Source organism: Coloeus monedula (assembly GCF_965178545.1).
Source record: "Coloeus monedula genome assembly, chromosome: 19".
NCBI lineage: Eukaryota > Metazoa > Chordata > Aves > Passeriformes > Corvidae > Coloeus > Coloeus monedula.
In genome coordinates, this window is record NC_138799.1 from 128,897 (window position 1) to 145,580 (window position 16,684).

Genomic DNA, 16,684 nt, shown 5'->3' on the forward strand with positions numbered 1-16,684 from the left:
TGTCTCTTCTGTTACAGGTTGTGCAACTTCTGCGGGTTTTTTTGTGGTTAAAAAGAGAGGTAGGAAAGGCTGGTTTTAAGTATTTGTCCCAAAGAGAGAAATAGAATAAAGAGCAAGTGCCTAACTGCTTTGGAATGAAACATACTTATCACAAAGGGCTCTTTATGTTGCTGGAGAATGTGAAGAAGTGGTGCTTGGGGATGCTTTTGGAAGATCTGCCCTTTTCAGTGGGATCTAGAGCAGAACGATGAGTAGAAATGGTTGGTTACGTCTAAAAGTAGGCTTTCTCCCTGTTTTGTGCTTAATTCTCTGTTACTGCTGAGGATATCAAATTTAACCTCGCTTCAGGCAGTCGTGATAGAAGCTTCCCCCTTGCTGCTTTGCCACTCTTTCCAAGAAGAGCTCTCCATAGGGGCCAAAATTGTGGAGTATTTCCTTAAGCCACTCTCTCCATGGATCAGTGTCTGTTCTGGTGCTGCTTTGGTGATAGAGTCCATGTGTGACTGCCTGTAACACTTCCAAAGAAACCCCTTTAAATAAGTTATCCCATGACCTATTCATTGTATAGTTCTGGTGACTTCAGATTTGCAACACAAGTGCAGAAGACGTTTTCTTCTGTGTCTCCAGACACTGGAGATATACTAGACACATGTCCTTGGATATGTTTTTTTAAATGCCTGTGAGTTCTGTGTGAGCATTCTTTCTGCAGGCAACAGTCATTGTATTTCAGAAAGTGGCATTAATTGTGATAATGTAGCATAGAGCTCCTCTTTGTGAAATTCAAGTCTTTTTAACATCACCACCTTCAAAGACAATAAAAATTCCAGTCTACATTTATCTATTCCCATGTGAGGAGTTACTGCAGTGTATATTGTATCACTCCATATGAAATTCTTCTGCTTAATAGTCTCATTTATACACAGTTGTCTGAGGTCAGTTTTCCATTTTGCAGTTGTCAAACAGCTGTCAAATTAAGAGACCAGATCCTGAAGTTCATTTACATTTTATGCCATTCTTTGGGTGCCTGTTTCATATCTTAATATAACTAATGATTTATCTACATATCTTAGTCTTCTTTCTGCACTTGTTTTTCAAAGATGTTCACATCCTCTCTTTCTTCAAGAGCAGCCCTTAAAATAAAACTTGTGTAACATTTCATTTGGTGAGGCTTAGTTATACAGTGAAAGGAAGACTGTTCTGTATCTTCAGTGCAGGCAATGAAAATGAAAACAGTTTAAATTCTGCCTCATATTAATGATAATTTGAATTCTGAACTGAGAAACAGAACAATAAAAAAAGTTTTGAAATGTGCTGCTAGAAATTACAAAAGAGAAAATCTCCATTTCATTCATTTATTGTTGGTTTTGGCTAGTAATAAGCCTAGCTATTGATTTTCCCCTTTTAACTTTAGATTTCTTGTTTTTCAATAGGAAACCAAAATAAAAAGAGCTTTGTTCAGAAATCATCTTTGTAGTAAAATGTATTCATTTTTCATCATGGGGAATATCAAAGGCTATCACATGAGTGAGAACACAGAAACTAAATTGAATACTATTTGTGGTTTTGTAGTATGATTCTTACATCGGTGACTTCCAAGCATAAATTTATATGGTGAAGATTTAGGGGTTGTTTTCTTATTTTTTTCCACTGGTGTAATGATCAAAGGAATATCTCTATACATGCCATTGATGTCTTACTACAAAGTACTTAAATAGCCCAAGGTAGCCATCTACTTTATAAAAATTCCTTAAAGACAGGTAGGACCCTTGGGCGTTAAATGTATACTTTTGAGCTCGGTGTGTTGTCAGGGGAGGAAGGCAAGAGAGATTCTGTTACAGGCCTCAGCAGTTCTCTGTAGCGCTGAGATTTAAAGGGCTCTTTTAAAATGTTGCCTTAAATTATGGTCACTGGGGGAAGTTTGTCTGGGATATGCTGGGCTAGAGAATGTTCCTGTGCCATTTCAACGTCATTCACTAACATATTCAAGCAGTGTAACTTGATTAACTCTTTCCAGGTTTGGGGGGAAACATTCTCGTCTACACATATGTATTTGTAGCTGCTTTGCATTCTGGAAAGAGATCGCTTCAAGGCTGTCAATCCTCCTTTGTGACAGTCTCCTCAAGACCCTGTGCTTTGCTAAGGAAAGGGAAACAATATCCGTGCTATTTGCTGCATTTCATAGGCATTTCATAGGCAGTTATTAGTCTTTTCAGTTGATGGGATCCGCATTGAGATTGTAATAAAACACAAGTCAATGTGAAATTGGATGCAGACTAGGAGAGAAGATACAACCAAGTGAAAATTAATGACAGATGTAAAAGTTATTGGTAATAACGTCATCTTTTTACAATCTTTTTCCAAACTATATTTTTATTTCAGCAGATGTCACTTGAAATCTTCAGGGTAAATCAACTCTTTGATTTTGATTATGATCTTCAATACTGAAAGTAGCCTAATTGTAATGGGTTTCGACTTATTTATGAACAGGTTTTTACATTTGAGGGCAGCTGCTGAGTTGTTCTGAACGGCAGGATGCAGAGTGCTCCAGTGACTGTCTGTAAGTCTCTTTCAATGGCTTCAGGTACCACTAGTGTTAACTCCAGAGTCCACAGAGCATCTCTGAAGCTGGGGATCTGTCATTGTCACAGTTGGGACATGGGGAGTGGTAGGGCTAATTTGCCTTATGTTCCCTAAGGAAAATTTGGGAAAGCTTAACCTTTTGGTGATTGTTCAGCGCTGAGCATAAACAGCACTTCTACAGGCAACTGCAAAAAGCCTTCCCCAGTTGTTTTAAATTATAAGCAAGCTTTGTTTTCTTAGTTTCTCACTTAAGAAAGACCATCCCAGAGATGGTCAAGCCAAAGGGCTGTCTTGTGCAAGGATTCTCTCTTCAGCAGTATTCATGGATGACCCTCTGTCTCAGACCCATTTGGTCTTCTCATTAATCTCTTCCTGGCCCTGTTGCCTATTGGCAGCACTGGGAGGAGGATGCTGGACTTGGGAGTTCCTAGGAGCTGAGACTTTCTTCTTGTCCTCCATGAAGTATAACTGGGTAGCTCCCACCCACTCCCTGGGTGCCTGCAGGGATGGTGGGAATTCCTGGGGAGTGAGAGCCTGGAGAAGGCTGGTCGGTGCCTCCAGCCCTTCCCCACTTCTGCACTGTTGAAGTTCCTTCTCCTTTTCATTGTCCCTTGAGCTTACCCTGGAACACTTGTTTGGAGTGGAAATGGAAAAGGGTAGTTTTCTTCAGAAGGTGAAATTTCCTAACAAAATTACATGGTAGTGGAAACTTACCCTTAAGATGTGTACAGACATGAGGGGATAAGTCTCCAGAAGACTTTCCAGCAGGTTTTGTGTCAGAGACAATGACGGTGTCTGTATCTGTGTAGACTTCCCTCCATGGATTTGTCCAATTCCCCTTTGTAGCACTGGGGGAAGCAATGGCCACTCACCTCCCTGTTGGTTCTCTATGCCTTTTATGATTTTATGGACATCTCTTGTATTCTTCCTCTCTTGTCCTTTTCCAAGCTGAGGAAAGCTGCTCCATCTTGGTTTTCCTATATGGAGCTGTTCTGTACCTGCGATTGTCTTCATCTTTGCTTGGTTTGTGAGCTTCTCTTTGGGAAAGAGGGACCCAAACTGCATCCCCAGAGGAGGAAAGCCCAGATACAGGACGATTTATACAGTGGTTGTGTATGTGTAGGGCAGCATCCCCTCCCTCAGCAGGCACATCCATGTGTACACACACACGCACACACACACACACTGTTATTGAGTACAACCGAGAACAGCAAATTTGATTAACCATATCCTTAAGATAATTAAAATGTAATCAGATCTCTTGGGACAGCAGTCAATCACAGCAATCAAGTGTCTCTGGTACAGTGCCTCTAGTTTTTGTTTTTCTTTTCTTTTTAAAAATAATTTCTGAATAGTGTCTGACTCTTCCATAGACCCATCTACTCCTACCTTCTGGTGACCTCCAGGAAAAAAGTTGGAGTTGATTGGTTTCTTTTTCATGGGTAACAGAACATTGACATTTATACCTACACACCAGTTTCTGCCTCTCAGTTGGTATCTAAGGTACTTCTGGAATTCTTCACTATCAGCTTCCACCTTTAAAGGTCTGGAATTTCTTATGTGTCACAGAAGCATTTAGGACCATTGTTCAAACCTGTAGTTTATGCATTAGGAACCATATATTTTAAAGTTAGGCATGAATTACACACCTAGATAGCTCACATTCTCGATGTGATCATGCCGGTAAGAGATCTGATTTACACAGGCTGAGCATGTGCAGTTTGTGCTGAGCTTAAGCAGAGCCAGCTGGGAGGTGTGAGCCCAAGTCTGCTGCAGAAGGTATGGATAACTTCAGGCAGCCTTACCCTTATGAGGGTGTTCCTTGCTTTTGCTGCTCAAAAGTGACTGAAATGTTGGTTTTGACATGTGGGAATAGTGATTTTATTTCTTTTTAAAAATCATTGCTGTGAAGTCAGATGTTCAGCTGCTGTGTGGAGGAAGGGAGGGAGGTTCAGCAGGTTTCAGTGTGGTGATTTCAACCCATCATCTAAGGGATCCAAAATGTGCTCCATGTGACTGGCTCAAAGAATGGCTTCACTGCAGTCTTTTTCTTGGTCCTTAGCGCCCGTTCTAGAATGTTTTTTATTTGGTGGAGGAAATACGCCCATTTTAGTTGCCTTCTAGAGTGTTACTGCTCTCACCCCATCTTTCTCACCCCTGTGTTGACTTCTCTCATGAGGCTCAAAGGGAAAGTCTCTCTCCTCCTATGCCCAACTCAGCTGAGCAGTTGCATCTGTTTCAGATCTGGTGTGCTCAGAAACTCATCCCTTTTTTTCTTCTCCCCGAACTATATAATTTGTCTCAGTAAAACATTTTTGGTTTTTTTCGGTCTGCTATTCTGTATTAGCCTGGAGGCAAAGAGAACTTTAGAAATGTGTCCTAGCTACCTTGTACTATTGTGCCTCCTATACATGGTTTACCATGTTTGTGTTCACCATACCCTTTTATCTCTTTATTTACCCCAAATGGACCCAAAACTGAAGCTGAATCAGTGTCAGGATAATTTGTGAACCAATGGACCAGCCATGTCCCAGGTGAAAAATTACATTGGTGACCCTGCTGACAGAGCAAAATAATGAAGGCATCAAAAAAGTTTAGACATGTTAGATAGATTGGCTCTATTTGTTATGGTTAATTACTGAAATTAAAGGTATTAGAAAGGCAGGAACATTTTTCTCTCATGATTCATTTGGTTTGGCCCTGAAAATCCATACTACAAACTGGATGCTGATAAATTATTTTTGCACAGATCATAAAATTAACAGTAAATTTATATTAAAAGGTTTTAATTAGAGTATTAAAATGTTATTTTTATGGCATATTAGGTAGAATTATTTTAGTGTAAATGGTTTATTTCAAGAAAGGTGTGAAATTGATAAATAAATCTACTCTGTTCCAGTGCTAAACATATGAAATGTAATCTTCTTGAGTCTTACATCCGCAGGCCCACATCCTTGTGTTTGGAGTAGGATGTAGGTGCTACTAATGTGTGTAACAGGTGCATGTAATTTAGCTGTGGAACTAGTCAAAATACCTTTAATCAGTTAATGTTAAGTCAAACCATATGTGTCCAGGCTGTTTTTCTCGTGCTCTCCCATCGGTGCTTTTGTGGCTCAGTGTCGTGCAGGATCCAGCAGTGGGATGGAGGAAGGACCCGGTTGCTGAAATGTTAATCTTTATGCTCCAAAGTAACAGCTGCAGGTACTGGAAGTGCACAGTGATCTGTTTCAACTTTTCTGCTTTTATGTAGGCATTGGTTTGGGAAACTGCAGGGGTTGTGAGTGATGCCCTGAGCAGCACAAAGACCAGCGTGTTCCTGGGACTGTTAAAGACGCTTCAGCATCAGCCTATGTGAGAAACATAGCTGAGACTTGAATGTGGAGAGAACAGGGTGTTTGTATGGTCAGTTGCTTTCAACATCAAGTTTCTGGGATATTTTGAAACAGATGCAGTGAAAACAAAGCATAAATATCATGGAAGATGGGACTGCTCACCATACAGGCTTTTCCTGCAGTGGAAATGTGTAGCAACCAGAACTTCACTACTTATCCAAGGCATGGATATGTTTTTATGCATGTAAAAGGCAAGTTGCTTTCTCACTCTGGAATATTAGTTTTGCCAAAGACCATTTGAACTGGGACAGAAACAGATTTTCTGTTTCTGGAGTACCGTGAGCATCTGGCAGCACTGAGCAGTAAGTGGGTTTAGTTTGTCTTTCTGCAGTAGGTGGACTTTTGCTTTAAATTGTTTGCAAGGATTTAATTTTTCAGGCACTGTATTTGGTGTGTTAGCTGGTGCTGCTGGAGGAGAGGTGTTCAATGGGGTTGTCTGTCTGGGTGGTCCTTCCAAAGCTGTAATCAACGTACACACAGCGGATCTTGTCAGCGTGGGGCTCAGCGCCACAGATTTATCATGTAAGAGAGCACCAGCCAGAGTGTGCGGCCAAGGAGCTGTTCAAGGATCCTGTATACAATTAATAAAACTAACTTCTGAAGCGGCCTTTTTCTTTCATTTTATTAAAACAATTGGGACCATCAAGTTTTCCCTTTGAAGTTTAATTTTAAATGCATTGGCTGTGCTAGTGGCCTATATTTCTGCATATCTCAGATTCAAAAAAATCAGATGGTAGATTTACTCCTGAGATATTTGTAGAATTTGTTTTCTGGAAAGCTAACCTTAATTAACATTTAGCTTCATCTTTAGAGTCTCCTCAGCGATAAGTTGCAAGCAAATGCACACAAATAAAAAGTTCCTTTGACAGATATATAAAATAGCCGTGGTACTAAGTACAGTATTAAATACAAAAATACTGTCAAAATAATTTTGAAGGCCATTTTTATACTTTTTTTAAAATCCTTTTACTTACAGTAAGTATCTTCAAGTCATTAATTTAATGACTTAATCTTTTTTCTGCTAATGCAGTCTAAAAAGCAAATGTTGGTTACCATTATTAAACTGTTTTTAGGAAAACTAACTTGGGGAGCTAGAGAAAATATATTAGGTGGCACACTTAGGCAGAGTCAGAGAGACACAAAACCATAAAATAATTTTGATTAAAAAATTACAGGAAAATAGCTTTAGTTGCTGGTTTTAGTGAAGGAAAAAAAAAGCCAATGCAGCAGAAAATAAGGCAGAACTGTACTACAGGGAGTGTGTGCAAGAATATTGGCATTTCTTTTATGCCCCGTGTGAAAAGATTTCATCTTTATTCTCTGCCCTCTGAGAAGACTTCAGCTCTAATGTTCTGGGTAGCAGAAGACGTCTGCTCTACTTTCAGCTTTTAAAGCACGGTCAGCACTTAAGTTGGGTAGACAGCAGCACTAATCATGTTAAGCACAGTCTCCGAAGGCCGGGGGAATGCCGAATTAATGCATTGTTTTAGGGTGCCGGGGCTGGGGCGCAGGGCAGGGTGTGCAGCTCCCTGCCAGCGCCGGCCCAGTCTGGAGCTCCCTAAATCTTGTTGGTTACACCTCCAGCAGGAGCCAAGCCGTCAAGGAGCCCCCATTCAAGTGTTTGCCACGCCGGGCTCTGGGGTAGTAAATGCTAATTTGGTGTCAGTTAGAAAAATGCCAGTGATGAGGTGCTGCCATTAATCAGAGGTGCTGCTGTTGATTCCTGGCTAGGTGGGCTTTTTCCCGCTCCCTGTATTTTGTGCACCTCTCACCACTTTGCTTTTTCAATTTTAAGCAACTTCAGTGCATTTTGCTATTTCATCTCCGTTTTAGATGTTACCCCAGGTTTACTTTAAGCAGTATGTCCTTTAATCACCTAATGCAATAAATTGTTGTATGCCCTCTGTTCAGCCATTAAATGTCAGTATAACCCTTGGATCCGAGTGTTTATGGTTGTTTTTTGAAATCAAAATTTAATATTCTAGAATTGAATGTTAAAAATTTGTGGCAGACTGTGCTACATGAACATGGGGGTACTTTACTGATAAATTTACTCCAAAGTGAATCCTAGTGTAAACTTTCATCCCCAACTTAACTTTCAAAAGGTGTAAAATGTATGTCGCAGATATGTGGTGCAGTCTGGCATTTTTGATTTTCTTTTCTTTTTTTTTTTTCTTTTTTTTACATTCCTGTGACAACATTGTTTCTCCAAGTTAGCCAAGTGTTAACCTCAAAAATGTTAGTTTATGGGCAGTGTTGCCCTCATAAAACAAAAATGAATGGATAACACTTTAAAGAAAGTCTGCAGAGGAAAAGGAGTTTGAAATAACATTCTGCTCTGGCTTTCTTGACTAATTTAAACTACTGTTATATTTTTGGTTAAAGGTTAATGTTCCTTTAATTGGCCTTTTAATCAGACATCTGTGTTTGGCTGGGGGGCGATCGCAGCAAACAACATGCCCTTAGCATTCCCGTTTCTCCCTAGAAGTCTCGTGGGATTCTCCAGCCTTTCTGAAGTGTGCTATCTGAACTAATTGCCTCCATGCCTGGAACAGCTTTCTGCCAACAAATAGGATAATATTTTAGAAACTAGATAAATTCTAGCATTGACTTTTAAATCCTTTGAATAGCACGTGTCTGAGCTTTCAGATGCTCTTTGGAACGATTTGGAGAGCGGGAGTATAAAAGAAACTACTTCGAATTAGCAAAACGAGATTTTAATTAAAAAAGTAAGCTTTGTATTTGATTGTATCGTGTGAAAGGTCTGAGAAAAGGATTGATTTTTTTTGATATTTGAAGTTTATTTATGCCTTGAGTAGTGCTGTGCTTTATCTCTTGCATAGACTAGTGTGTTAGTTCATTGTATTCACATTTGCTTTAGCCGAAGTCTGTTTGGACAGAAATCAGTGGTAGATTTATGCTGCCTTTAGCAGGCATAGGATTGATCCTACAGAGCTAAATACGAATATTTTTATGTGCTACTAGAAAGCAGGAGGACAGTGAACCTCAAAAGGAGACATCTCATAATGAAAGCGTATTTAATTCATCCACCCATTGGCATCACTGCAAACATGGGAATGGCTTTGATTTTATAATTGGAGTAATCAAAAGTACTCGGAGACAGTCAACTTAATTTGATTTTTTAAAATTTTTTTTTTTTTTAGATCTCTGAATACTGATGTGCTTGGTGTGTAGCCAATTTCGGTTTCCCATTGAGAAGCATGTACTGCATTTTCCATTTGATTGTGTAGGCCTTTCTTACATTAGTAGGGAACAGAGATAAGTTGGAAAAGAAAGGAAACGTTAGCAGGCAGTGTCAGTGATTTTGTAATGCCTGAAATAACTTCTAATTGATTTAATGCTATTTATCTGTTACAGAATAATCTCTCTGTAGCATAATTAAAACGTGAATTAAATCACTGGTTGTCCAAGAAGATGAAAAACTTGTGAAAACTGTGTGTTAATTGCTGGAAATAGAGCTTTTAGTCATAAAAAAGTATTTTGGGGTGCCTGTATTTTTATGCCTGGTAAACACCAAGCGCTTCCTGGTTTTGAAAACTTGAACGGATCTGCTTTGTCTCACAGATTTATGATTTGTATTATGCCTATGCTCTGCATTTCCTATAGGAATAACAATACATTTATTCTAGTGAATATGGGGCCTGTAAAATGAACAGTTTTCTTCAATGCAGTAAATAATAATAGGGAGAAAGATGCAAATCAAATACCTGCTCTAAAGCTCTTAAAGTTTTCGTTCCCAGTAACGTGGACAAATACAGCTGTTTGTGAGTGTTTATGCCCACACGGAAAAATCTGCTTTGTGCCCTGGAATGATGTGGGGCTGTGATTTCATCCTACATGTTTTTTCTGTCCATGGCATCACGTGCCTGACAGTGGCTGGAAGTCCTGCTCTGGGTTAGTTTATTACCAATCCACTACTGTGTAGTGTCTGATTTTTCTCCAGTGCCAGAACAGCCTCCAGGAAGCCACATGAAAGTTCAGTTCTCCTTCCCACGAGTGTTCTTAATTTATTCCAAAGTCACATTTCTAATAGTGGTCTAAAGCTCCGGCGCTGTGTGTGGTTTTGGAATTACAGCAGCAAACCACAAAGACAAAAAGCTCCCAGCCCAGATCCTGTAGTTCCTGGATGTAAAGCTGACTGGCTTCCCTCATTTTCTACAGTGGAGGAGTTTAAAAGGATTCTGTCAAAATAACTTAGGATCACAATCTAGGTTGTGGAGTGTGGTGGAAGAAGTGATTTCCTGAATAGTTTGGAAAACTTGGTTAAATAACTGTTGTAAGTCGCTGGGGTGTATTGTCTGCTATTACCTGCGCTGTAGATGTGCAGAGGTTTGTGGAGGTGCCCAGACTCCTATTGCTGTCACAAGCTGGGAGGGTGCATATTTTGCTTGCACAAGCTGGATCTGGGCTAGAGCTTGTTTCAAACTGAGAAAACTGCCCTGGCTCCAAAATCCAGAATGAGAAAAGTCAAGGCTTCTGGCAGTGTTTTCCCTGTTTGTGTTAAAATACCCAACCACGTTCTACACACACTGCCAGAAACGCTCTGCTGAGTATTAAATGTCTGGGGTTTCTCAGTACATTTTAAAACTAAAGGTACATTTCAAGATTATTTTTTTGAAATTAACAGTTGCTCCTTCAGGGAAAGCCTGTATTTACTGCTTAAACTTCTTCCTGGGCTGCTGGAAAGCCTCCAATTGCTGCAACAGGTAGCATGACTTTATTGTTTCAGCAGTGATTTGCATTCAGCAGTGAGAAGTAGAAGTTGCTACCTGATCAGGAGAACTTGGCACGTAGGACACAACACAGTTAGAAAACTCTTATGAAGATTTTATTTTTATAGTCTTAAATTTATTTTTATTAATAAGTTAATTTTAGAAGTGCTTTTTTTTCATGTATACAGTGGCTAAGTACAGAGCTGTACTTAGCAGATGAACTTTGTTTTCTCTTGCCATGGTACCTGATGCTGACACTGCTGTGATCCCCGTGGAGCCCACGCTGAGGGAGAAGCTGCAGTATGCGGCCCTCAGAATTTGTCCTCCCCCATCCCAGATCTCTCTTTCTGAGCTTACGGCAAGGCAAACACCAGTGTCAGGATGGGTTCAGAGATATTTTGCTCTAGCAATGTGAAATGTTGAATCCATTCTTGTGTTTTGTTCTTGAGCAGCCCCTTCTCCTTTCGTGGCAGCACTGACATCTGTGCAAACCAGCCTTTCTTGTGTGCACTCTGATAGCAGTCACTGATTTAAATCTCTGAGTGAGCTCTGGAGGATCAAAATCATGAACTGGCTGGGTTAGAATACCAAAGCTGTTGCCCTGCAGGGTGATGATGCCTTGTCCTACACCTCCAGTGTCGTGGCAGGGCTGGGGGCCTGGGGCACAGGAAATATGTGCCGAGGAACGCCAGGCTGCGGGCAAGGGGGAACGTGAGCAAGACACGCTTCTGTGGGCAATTATCCTGCTGTTGGGTGGTGTCAGCTTTTAATTCAAGTTAGCAGGGTTCTTGCATGACAGTTGCAAAGTTATATTTAGACCACACTGGCATATATTGCTTACAGGACTTTATTTTTCTATTCTAATTTATAGAAGTGCTCATCTTCACATATGGTAACATTTTCTCATTTTCCAGTAATATAGCAGTTTTGACTGTTGTATTATACGGGATATTATGGATTATGTATTAGTCAGTACTTTTCATAAGACTTAGGATTTCTGCACTGATTCTGGCTATTTTGAATGGTTATTTTGAACAGTCTTTGTGTGTGTGTTCTTGAGGCTGCTGGGAGGGACAGATTACAGCAAACCCCTAAATCATAGGTAGCTCCACACAGAATGAAGTGCACGGCTTCAAATTTACCATGTTAATTGTCAGCTTCAGAAGAGAAAGTCCCTTCGTCTGTGCTCAGACTTCTTTTATAAAGTTCGTTTTCTTATGTGAGCAATAGTATTTTAATGCATAAAAGACGCACCAAAGTATTTATCATTCAGGCTTCTGTGGTTTTGCTTTGCTGGGTGCTTGCTGAAAAAAGACTGAATTTTAGATGAGAGCTGGGTACTGACACACATTTCTTTATAACAGCCGTGGTGTAGGATTAAAAAGACCACCTTGTTTATATCCTTACATCAGCTCAGTTTATTCAATCCTTATGTGTTTTAATTTACAAATATTTAGGAATTCAGTCATTTAATCGCAGTGGAGGAACGGAGAAATTCTGAAAATGGTTTAAAGGGGATTTTAAGGGAGCAGGATGTGTCTGTGTAAATATTTGGGTATGTGTCATTGGAGGTCCATACGTGTGGGATACAGGACCCGGTTTCCATTTGGTTTCAGGTGAAGACACATTCACCTGCCTACTGAAGGACCAGAATGCTGGTGGCTGTTCATCCTCTTTCCTTCATATCAAGTCTTCTAAGGGATTGTCTGGACTGGGAAACTGAATCCCATCTGGAACATATTTTAGACTTTAGGGCTGTGCAAGCAGAGTCAGTCATGACTGACTTGGAAGAGTGATGGTGGCAGGAGTTGGGGTCCGTCAGCATGTGGTCCCTGGAGCCTGTCCCAAATTCTCACGTATTGTGCCAACATGAGCTTTACCCACCCATTTTACAAAGTGAGAATATGAAATATCTTGGGGTTTATTGCAAACTTTTCAAAGCAGCCTTGAAGTTTCATGGGTACGGTTCAACACTGAAGTCCAGAATGGCCAGTGACAAATTTGAAACAAATCCTTTAGAAAACCTTGCCATTTTAAGTAACTTCTACTGGCTTTTTTGCTTTTTCCCTTCACTCTTTTTCACACCCTGGCTTGATGTCTCTGGGTTGTTGACAGTGAAACTTCTACCTCTGCTTTGTGTAAATTCTAGTGAGAAAATTAATCTATTTATGGGAAAACTCTGCAGAGATAATGTGTAGGGAATGGTGAAGTTAATGTTTATTTAGTTTGCATTTTAATAATTGCTTTAAGAATGAATTTGCTTCAGATTTTAAAGAACTTCATAAACTAAGCTCACATCCTCTTGGCAAGGAGGCAATTATCTAGATTGTGCTCCTCATCATAGAGTGGGTTTTTTCCCTTGTTGTTTTTTTTTTCCTCATTTGGGAAGAATTATTTGTTAAGGATGAACTGGCATTTAAGCTGACAAATGTTTCTAAGAATTAGATTAAAACATGTGTGAATGTAAGTTAGGTTTTTGAAGAGGATGGCATTATAGCATTTTTAATTAATGTGAAAGATGCATCCTATAACTTAGAATGCTGTATGGAGACTTCAGGTTCTGACATCTGTAAAATATACAGAAATGACATTTAATCAACCTCAGCTCTATTCTGTATAAACGTATATCTGGAAAATGGGGTTTGTTCTTCTGCAGCCATAGGCTGGGAGGTGGTGGTGTTCTTGCAGTCTCCTGCTAAAGGTTTATAAGAAGTAAGATTTGAACATGATGGGTCTTGCTTTGAGCAGTCCTATGGTGAGCAACCACAGGTCTTGTATTTCCCATTGATTAAGTAGTGTCAAGATCAGTTAAGCAGAACAACTGAATTTTCAGAGTTCTGACCTAGCATTGGATGCCCAACTTCCACACCTCCACCAGACAGGAGCCTTTTCCATACTTGGTCTGTGGTCCATTGAAAAGTGGAGATGGAAATCCTTCTGGGCTTCAGGGAGCTTGGAAAGCATTTCCTTTGTCATGCCCCATCATGTGTGTGCAGGCAAGTGTGAGCTGAAGGTTTCTGAGAGGGAGTGGTGTTGAAGAATTATTTCTTGGCTCTCCAGCAATGGAGATGAAAAGCCAGTTCCTCTCCCAGTCATGGTTTCCAAGCACAGTGGGGCTCTGCAGGGAGGCTGGGTTTGCTTTGTGTGTGCCACAGAGGAGTTCAGCCCTGGAAAAGGGATGCTGCTGCACCCAGGAAGACATCGAGTTTGTGGAACCCCTTGGTGCTGTACCTAGAGGTGAGTTAAAAAAACTCAACAAACTTAAAGCTCTGAAAACCAGCTCTAAATATAATCGCCTGCGGCTTAAGCATGGAAGGGTATGTTCTCAGGGGCAATTTGATGGTTGAAGTAATTTTGCATTCCTGGGGTGTAAAATGTGCAGTGCTGAGGGAACTGCGCTGCTTTGCAGAGGAAAGAAGAGTGGCTTTTTTATCATTCAGGAGGAAAAGGTTTGTCTAAAATCCAGATAATTATGTTCATCAGCTACTAGCATTTCATAATTTAAAAGTTTAACGTTATAACTGTGACCTGGATAAAAGAGAAGAGTTTGAGTCACAGAGCTGCTGTGGCAGCCCTGGTTTGTCAGCCCAGATGTGTTTGTCACACCTGAAATAACGCATGGCCATGCCTGAACCTCTCTGCAATTTTAGGTACAAGTATTTTAATCACAGCTAATATGCTGTTGTGCTTCAATTACTCTCCTTGGAAGCTTCTGTTACTGCTCTGGGGTAATAAGGAATTTTTATCTCCATTCCTGAAGTAATACGTTGATGACATTAAATGGGGGCATATGAGTAATTCACCTATTCAACAATATTTTTTAATCACTGAAATCTCAATTTTTGCAATCAATCCTCTTATCCTTCTTTCTGTTGGATTGATGTAGCTGTTACTTTGGGGACTGGAAGTGGAGGAGTTATCTTTTAGGTAGACAAGTGATTGATTTTAGGCATTAGACATTGACCGTGATGTTGTAAACATTTACCTTTTCCCACTTCTACTTTGAAGTGACCTAAAGGCTTGCCCAAACAGGTTAGTTGCCTCAAAAAGCTACTAAAAACATCTTTATACTTTTTTTGCCATACTGTTTTTAAAGCAGGGTGGCTGGGCAGTTGGCTATCTGGAGTAACCTTTCCTCCTTACCATATGTGCATAACTCTCATTATACTTGTAGGAGAACTACATGTGCATTGAGGAGAAAAATAGGTCCCAAGTGTCAGAGCTGTCAGGAATTTTTTCTTCCACTACGTTGCTTTGCTTTCTTTCTACCTACAGGAACTTTGCAGTTTTTGCACCTTGTTATCCGCTGCCTGTCAAATGTCACATTTTCTAATTCCTTATTCTCAGAGCTGCCGTGGTGCCGCGAAGGTTTCAGGAGGATTACTCAGGCATATGTGTGTTGCTCTAAAAAAACTGCACCACAACACAGAATTTCAGCTGTAATAGTAGAGAGAGAAGTCAGGAACACAGCAAATACAACATTATAATTTGGTCTTTCCTATTCTGAAACAGCACACCTTTCTGATGCCTGCCTGACACTGAACGTGAACAGCAGAGCTTCACTCCCTTCTCCCCTTTGTTTAAAAATGTGACACACAAAAATCTAAGCTATAAATAAGAATCTAAGCTATAAATAAAAATCATCTCTCCTAGACTGTTTTAAGAGCTATTTTAAATATTCATATAAATAAAAACCAAGCTGGTGTTTATTCAGCATCTTTACCCTCATAAGAACATTGGGGTCTTTTTCAGAGAACCATGCATTTGTGGAGGCAAGTAGAGATAAGTTTCAAAAAAAATATTTAACTTGGTGAGGATCTAGATTCAGTAGGAAAAACGAAGCTTGACAGAAGAGGAGATACATGTTTCTGTGGGTGGGGGTTCAGTAAGAGCATTTTGTAATGCACAGAATTTTAAATTATTTTTACAATAAATGTGGATTAATTTTTTAAAAGAAATGTGAGTTGTGGAAATCAGAGCTTTCCTTCTGTTGTCAGTTTGCTCCATTCTGCTTAAAACTTTTGTTAATATGTCTGACACAACTTTCATATTTTTCTCTCTCTCACTTTCTTTGTTTTCTCTTGCTTTTCTTTGGGGAATATAAAACAGGAATGGTTAAGAAAACATATAATATTGATAACTGTTCGTGTTGCTCAGGAGAGTTAAATAACATTGGTTGTAGTGCTGTTCACTCTGGTGACCTTGTTAGACAAAAATGCAGTGGTTACTTCTAAAATTTCTTTATCTGGTTTTGCTGATTTGACTTCAGATTTTTGGGACCTAGGTGATGGACATGAAAGTCTTTCTTCCATCTGTAGCTGTGATTGCCTGAGGAGAGGTGAAACCACCATATTTTCAGTTAAATCCACTATGTGACTTGTCAAAGAATTCCTCTCATTTGGAATGGGAGATACTAGTAAAAAAACAATCAGTTCTTAGTAGTGTTATCCAGGGTTCAGACTCGATTCAGGATGGGGTATAAGCTGTTGTGTATTAAATGAGTTTTGAGCTCTGTGTTAGTATGACTTAATCCTGCCTTTTGTGTCTGTTTTAACACTAAGCTTTTACACTGACCGCTCAGCTTCAAAATAATTTCCAAAATGTGGCTGTAATTTTACTGGGGAGAGCAGTGAAGGTCCTGCTTTCGATGGCGAGATTGTCTAGACCTGCCCATATGTGTGCTGCTGGCAGTGCTGGTGCCCATTTCTAGCAATAAACACCTGCTAAATTAACAGCATAAATTTAACTTCTGGATTTCTGCAAGGAATCAATGGCAGCACAGCTTTGTGTTGTATAAACACACTATTCCTGGAGAAGCTGAGGTTCCTTGGGTAGTAAGCAGGGTGAGGAGCACCATTCCGGATAGTGAGATGGCTGCAGGCAATCAAGGTAACAGAAAAATCAATACAATTTCTGACCCTTAATCATGGTTTGCAAAGATGAGAGGTCCCCCCCAGTGAAAAAGTGCTAATTGCTGCA

General features: G+C 40.0%; 1 protein-coding gene across 2 annotated transcripts in view; it reads left to right on the forward strand.

Moving 5' to 3' along the window:
- Positions 1-16,684, forward strand: part of COX10 (cytochrome c oxidase assembly factor heme A:farnesyltransferase COX10) — a 102,606-nt gene that overhangs the window by 24,600 nt on the left and 61,322 nt on the right. The gene's annotated exons all lie outside the window — the stretch shown is intronic.